A 7,939-nucleotide genomic window follows, 5' to 3' on the forward strand; every position below is an offset into this window, starting at 1 on the left:
CTGCACTTGATCTCTGACTCAGTAAGTAGCTTACTGATGATGATGGGCAGCTGTCCAGTTTGAGGACAGCTTAAGCCTGACCCAAAGGCAACATAGAGTGAAAAATAAATAGCTTCCAAAATGATTTCAGGCTGACAAGGCTGTTTTAATTTAGAGGTTTGGGCAGGTATAGACCACTGTTTGTCTGCATGCAATTTATCATCCTTCCAAATAATGGAAATTCTTCCATTTTCTGCCGACAGATTGACTCTCAGTGTCTATTTAAAGTGGTGGTATAAATTTTATCTTTTTTCAATTTGGGCAGGAATTACAGAGCCAAGGCACATATCAGGCACATAGTTAAGTATTTAGTGAATGAATAAAAGCGTAAGAAATGAATAGGGGCATTTTCAAAGAAAGTTGGGAAACTGGACCAACAGTTGGTGGCCAGACTTCATTTTAAACCAGTCTAATGTTATTGAATGTTGTCACTGGAACTTTAATCAACTCCATGAGAATATTTTTCTAATAATTGTACTTTTGATAATTTCAAGTAAATAGGCTCATGCCAGAAACAAATGTGGGCAGCATTTTGGGCCCACATATCACCTACTTTGTGTTTGCTTATTCTACATATATAAACACCTTATTGGGAAACATAAACATCAGATGTCAGCCTCTGAGAAGAATCTCAACAAATAACATTGTAAAGGTGCTTGCCCTGCCTAAGACATTCCATGTAAGCCCCAATCAAAGGTTGACAAATTAAAATATAAAATTGGTTAGAAATGTGGAAAATAGGAGCTATTTTTTTTATCTTTTTTTTTCTTTTGACACAAAGGGAAATCCACATGGACAGTCTATTTTGTCATGTTTTTTTATTACTTTAACAATGCTAGATTATAAGGAAACTTAAAATATCTTAAAACTCCCTCCCCTGCATAAAAGTTTCTAGAATTCAGTCTGTGAAAGTTCTGAATGAATAGTACTTAGAAGTAATTTCCTTAGATGTAAACAGTTCATGCAAAGAATAGTAAAGAGCCACAGCATAAAATCCACTCAGAAAAATGAATTTCTAGAATAAGTGCTGCAGATCCTGCCAGTTAGTGATCACACAAACAGGCTACAAAACATTAGAAAGCCATACTGAGGATATTGAAAGATAGAGGAAAAGCAAACATGCTTCTTGACCTTATTTCTCAGGGAGAAACCCAGCACTAAACAAAGACAGCATGGTAGTGAGAAGTATACTGAAATAGCTAAATGGAAGTACATACCAATACTTATACAGGAAAACATAAAACGAGGTGCAATGACAGATGAAAAGATGCTGGGCATCACTGATCATTAGGGATATGCAAATCAAAACCACAGTGAGCAATCCCCTCACACCTGCCAGAATGGCTGTCATCAAAAAAGGTAAGATTTAACAAGTGTTGGTGAGGAGAGGGTGAAAAGGGAACCCTATTACATTGTTGGCTGGAATGTAAATTGGTACAGCCACTATAGAAAATATGGAGCATCCACAAAAAATGAAAACATGTGATCCAGCATTTTACTTCTGACTATTTATCTGAAGAAAACAAAAACATTAATTCAGAAAGATCTATGCACTCCGATGTTTATAGCATCATTATTTGATTGCCAACATATGGAAGCAACCTAAGTGTCCCTTAAAGGATGAATGGATAAAAATATGAGATACACACACACACACAATGGATTAATTAGCTGCAAGAAAAAGAATGAAATCTCACCATCTATAACAATATGTTTGCTGGAGGGTATTATGCCTAGTGAAATAAACCAGACAGAAAAAGACAAATACTGTATTTTTCACTTTTACATGGAATCTTAAAAAAAAGATCTAACAACAGGAAGAGACTCACAGAGAACAAACTAGTAGTTACTAGAAGGGAGAGGGTATGGGGTGAAGGTGATTAAGAGGTACAAATTGCTAGCTATAAAATAAGTAACAGCAATATAATGTACCACACACAGAATATAATCAATATTTTATAGCAACTTTGTATGGTGTATAACCTATTAAAATATAAAATCACTATGTTATACAACTGAAACTAGTATTGTAAGGCAACTATACTTTTTTTAAAAAAACCTGCAGTGATACGGGTAAATTAATGATAAAACTAAACAAAGGTAAGTTTTAAGTAATGAATTGGTTCAAAGTATAAAAATGTATGCAAAAAGATACATATCTGGGAGGATAAAGATTCTTGTAGATAAATGGTGAGTGATTCAGGAGATAAGTAAAATAATACATGTTTCTTTGCAAGATTTAATGATCATGTAAACCTATAGGTCAGACCTCTATGGAATGTTCCATGATTTTAAGAACTACTAAAAATTTTGACATTTACCTAGATAATAACAACTAGGGATGGAGAATAACATCTCTGCAAAAAGACTAAAGAAACCCAATTATTTATGGTTTCTTTGTTCATTAAAGTTATTAGTTAACTAGAAAAAGCAATTGAATTCAACATCCTCTAAGAGGGAAGCAAAATATGGCCTCAGCTGCATTGTGATGATTTTAAATTTATCCTAAACATGAATCTCCATGAATGAGAGATTTACACACTGAATTGTTGAAGTGGAGAATGCTGTAGGATTTTCTTCTTTGTAAGTTTTCCAAATTGTAATAAAAGCTCATGGGTTTAGTAGATGAGTAACCAATAACCTACCCACCCAGGAGCAGGAAAAACATCACAGTAGCACAAGCAAGGTCATACTGGATTAGAATTTCAGTCCATTCAATGTAGACTTTGCTGCCAAAGGTCCCACAGGAAACCCTATGAGAACATGACTTTCCTCCATGATGTCACCCTTTATTCAGCTATCTAAAAAAGCACTTATGTCACTCTCATCATCTCCCCAGAATCTTTTATAACTGTACCACTTCTTGAAGTGATAAATTCTATAGCATGTTATCATTTTTTTTTTAATTTTTTTATTAGTTGGAGGCTAATTACTTCACAACATTTCAGTGGGTTTTGTCATACATTGATATGAATCAGCCATAGATTTACACGTATTCCCCATCCCGATCCCCCCTCCCACCTCCCTCTCCACCCGATTCTTCTGGGTCTTCCCAGTGCACCAGGCCCGAGCACTTGTCTCATGCATCCCACCTGGGCTGGTGATCTGTTTCACCATAGATAGTATACATGCTGTTCTTTTGAAACATCCCACCCTCTCCTTCTCCCACAGAGTTCAAAAGTCTGTTCTGTATTTCTGTGTCTCTTTTTCTGTTTTGCATATAGGGTTATCGTTACCATCTTTCTAAATTCCATATATATGTGTTAGTATGCTGTAATGTTCTTTATCTTTCTGGCTTACTTCACTCTGTATAATGGGCTCCAGTTTCATCCATCTCATTAGGACTGATTCAAATGAATTCTTTTTAATGGCTGAGTAATATTCCATGGTGTATATGTACCACAGCTTCCTTATCCATTCATCTGCTGATGGGCATCTAGGTTGCTTCCATGTCCTGGCTATTATAAACAGTGCTGCGATGAACATTGGGGTGCACGTGTCTCTTTCAGATCTGGTTTCCTCAATGTGTATGCCCAGAAGTGGGATTGCTGGGTCATATGGCAGGTCTATTTCCAGTTTTTTAAGAAATCTCCACACTGTTCTCCATAGTGGCTGTACTAGTTTGCATTCCCACCAACAGTGTAAGAGGGTTCCCTTTTCTCCACACCCTCTCCAGCATTTATTGCTTGTAGACTTTTGGATAGCAGCCATCCTGACTGGCGTGTAATGGTACCTCATTGTGGTTTTGATTTGCATTTCTCTGATAATGAGTGATGTTGAGCATCTTTTCATGTGTTTGTTAGCCATCTGTATGTCTTCTCTGGAGAAATGTCTGTTTAGTTCTTTGGCGCATTTTTTGATTGGGTCATTTATTTTTCTGGAATTTGATTGGGTCATTTATTTTTATGGAATTTATATTTTCATCTTAATTCAGTTCAATATAATTTTGATTTACCCTTAGGGTTTGTCTTTGACTTCTGAATTATTTAGAAGTGTGTTTTTAAAACTCAAAGTGTACATATTTTTGACCTTTCTGTTATGAATCTCTAATTTGTTTCCATTATATATGTAGAATACACTGTATGATTTCAATTGTTTTGAATTTGTTGAGGTCTGTTTTATGGGTCAAGGTATATATGGCCTAGATATCTGGTCTGTAGACATTTAAAAAGAATATTTCACTGTTGGATGAATTATTCAATAAATATCAATTAGTTCCCACTGGTTGATATTGTCCAGTTCTTCTTTATCCTTGCCAATAAGGAAGGATATCTGCTGAGAGAGAAATGAAATGTCCAGTGCTATGACTACATGTCTGTTTCTCCTTTCAGTTCCGTCATGTTTCAATCACAGATTTTAAGCTCTATTGTTTGATGCATAGACACTCAAGATTTCTATGTTTTCTTGGTAAAATCTCCTATTTATTATTACTCTTTCTCTGTCCCTAGCAGGTTTCTTTGATTGGAAGTCTACCATATCTTGCACTAATACAGTCACTTTTTTTTTTTTGATTAATGCTTGAATGATATATCTTTCTCCATCTCTTTACTTTTAGTCTACCTATCTTGTTATTTTGCAGTGAATTTCTTGTAGACTGACCACATTCTGTGTTAGTGGCTTAGTCGTGTCTGACTCTGCAACCCCACAGACTGTAGCATGCCAGTCTCCTCTGCTAATGGGATTCTCCAGGAAAGAATACTGGAGTGGGTTGCCATTCCCTTCTCTGTGGGATCATCCTGATCCAGGGATCAGACCTGGGTCTCCTGCATTGCAGGCAGATTCTTTAGTTGTGCTTTTTAGTCTGTAGGGTTGCAAAGAGTTGGACACAATTGAAGGGACTTAGCACACACGCATATATTATAGGGCTTCCCTGGTGGCTCAGATGGGAAAGAATTTCCTAATCAACCCTGAATATTCAATGGAAGGCCTGATACTGAAACTGAACCTCCAATATTTTGGCCACCTGGTGTGAAGAGTCAACTCATTGGAAAAGACCCTGATGCTGGGAAAGATTGAGGGCAAGAGGAGAAGGGGGTGACAGAGGATGAGATGGTTGGATGGCATCACCGACTCAATGGACATGAGTTTGAGCAAACTCAGGGGGATAGTGAGGGATAGGGAAGCCTGGCGTGGTGCAGTCCATGGGATCACAAACAGTTGGACATGGCTTAGCAACTGAACCATAACAACATACATTGATAACCAGATCAGAGAGTGTTAACAATTTTCCCTTCAAAAATCAAGCATAATGTAGAACATTCCAGAGGAGAAAGAAAATGTATTGTTTTTACCCATATTTTTCCTGTTTTCATTGTTCTTTTTACCTTACTGCTGCTCCAAAACTTATCTTTCCTTTTTTGTTTAGAGGAACTTTCTTTAGCCATTCTTTTAGGATAGGTCTACTGGCAACAAATTCTTGCAGTTTTCTTTCACCTAAGGTCTTGATTCTCCCTACATTCCTGAAGGATATATTCACCAGATAGAGGATTCTGGGTTGACAGTTCTTTCTTTTCATTACTTGAAAAATATGATGCCACTTCATCTAGCCTCTGTGGTTTTTGTCATTTGAATTTTTTTCCCATGTATTGACATCTTCAGTTTTCTCTTGAAGGTTTCAAGAGAAAGATTTAGATTCTAGTAGTTTGACTACAGTATATCTTGGTGTAGATTTATTTGGGTTTATCTTCTTTGGAATTTACAAATACCTTCAATGTATAGGTAGATTTGCTTTCTCAAACTTGGGGAATTTTCAAACATTATTTCTTTTCTTTTAATGGGATATAGTTGCTTTATAATGTTGTACAACAAAGTGAATTAACTATATATTCATATATATCCACTCCCTCTTGGATCTTCCTCTCGTCCTCAATTCCCACCCATTTGGATCACCGGAGAACACCAAGCTGAAAGCCTTAGGCTATACAGAAGGTTCCTACCAGCTGTCTGTTTTACACAGGGCAGTGCCCATACATCAATCCTAGTCTCCCAGTTTATCCCATTGACTCCCCCCTCTGTGCCCATACATCCATTTTCTATGCCTGCATCTTCACTCCTGGCCTGCAAATAGGTTAACCTGTACCATTTTTGTACATTCCACATATCAGTTCAGTTTCTCAGTTGTGTCTGACTCTTCGTGACCACAAGGACTGCAGCACACCAGGCTTCCCTGTCCATCATCAACGCTAGGAGCTTGCTCTAACTCATGTCCATTGAGTCGGTGATGCCATCGAACCATCTCATCCTCTTCTCCTCCTGCCTTCAATCTTTCCCAGAGTCAGGGTCTTTTCAAATGCGTCAGTTCTTTGTATCAGGTGGCCAAAGTATTGGAGCTTCAGCTTCAGCATCAGGATTGACTGGTTTGATCTCCTTGCAGTCCCAGGGATTCTGAAGAGTCTTTTCCAACACCACAGTTCAAAAGCATCAATTCTTCAGTGCTCAGCTTTCTTTATAGCCAACTCTCACATTCTCTCACATTTATACATGACTACTGGAAAAACCATAGCTTTGACTAGATGGACCTTTGTCAGCAAAGTAATGTCTCTGCTTTTTAATATGCTGTCTAGGTTGGTCATAACTTTCCTTCCAAGGAGCAAGCATCTTTTAATTTCATGGCTACAGTCACCATCTGCAGTGATTTTGGAGCCCAAAGAAATAAAGTCTCTCATTGTTTCCCCATCTATTTGCCATGAAGTGATGGGACCAGATGCCATGATCTTAGTTTTTTTGAACGTTGAGTTTTAAGCCAGATTTTTCATTCTCTTCTTTCACTTTCATCAAGAGGCTCTTTAGTTCTTCTTTGCTTTCTGCCATAAGGGTGGTGTTATTTGCATATCTAAGGTTATTGATATTTTCCCCAGCAATCTTGATCCCAGCTTGCCCTTCATCTAGCCTGGCAGTTTTCATGATGTACTCTGCATATAATTTAAATAAGCAGGGAGACAATATACAGCCTTGACGTACTCCTTTCCCAATTTGGAACCAGTCTGTTGTTCCATGTCCAGTTCTGTTGCTTCTTTACCTGCATACAGCACAGATATGTGTTAATATATGATTGTTGTTTTTCAGACTTATTTCACTCTGTATGACAGACTCTGTGTGTCTATCCATGTCTTTACAAATTACCCAATTTATTCCTTTATGTAACTGAATAATATTCCATTTTATATATGTACCATATCTTCTTTAACCATTCATCTGTCAATGGACATTTATGTTGCTTCCATGTCCTGGCTATTGTAAATATTGCTGCAGTGAATAATGGGGTGTATGTGTCTTTCTCAATTATGGTTTCCTTAGGGTATATGCACACTAGTGGGATAGCTTGGTCATGCAATAGTCCTATTTTCAGTTTTTTATGGAACTGCCATACTGTTCTACATAATGGCTGTGTCAATTTACATTCCTACCAACAGGGCAAGAGTTACCCTCTCCATCTTTATTGTTTGTTAATTTTTTGAGGAAGATCATTCTGACTGGTGTGATGTCATACCTCATTGTAGTTTTGATGTTCATTTCTTTAATAATGAGCAGGGCTGAGCACCTTTTCATGTGTTTGTTGGCCATTTGTATGCCTTCTTTGGAGAGATGTCTGTTTAGGTCTTCTGCTCATTTTTTGATTTTTTTTTTTTTTTTATTTTGAGCTGCTTGTGCTATTTGTATATTTTCCAGATTAATCCCTTTGCAGTTGCCTCATTTGCAAATATTTTCTCCCATTCTGAGGGTTGTCTTTTTGTCTCATTTATGGTGTTCTTTGCTGTGCAAAATGTTTGAATTTAATTAGGTCCTATTTGTTTATTTCTGTTTTTATTTTTATTACTCTAGGAAAGTGAAGTGAAAGTGTTAGTCACTCAGTCATGTCTGACTTCTTGCAACCCCATGAACTGTAGCCCACCAAGATCCT

This window comes from Cervus canadensis, chromosome 15, assembly GCF_019320065.1.
Source record: "Cervus canadensis isolate Bull #8, Minnesota chromosome 15, ASM1932006v1, whole genome shotgun sequence".
NCBI lineage: Eukaryota > Metazoa > Chordata > Mammalia > Artiodactyla > Cervidae > Cervus > Cervus canadensis.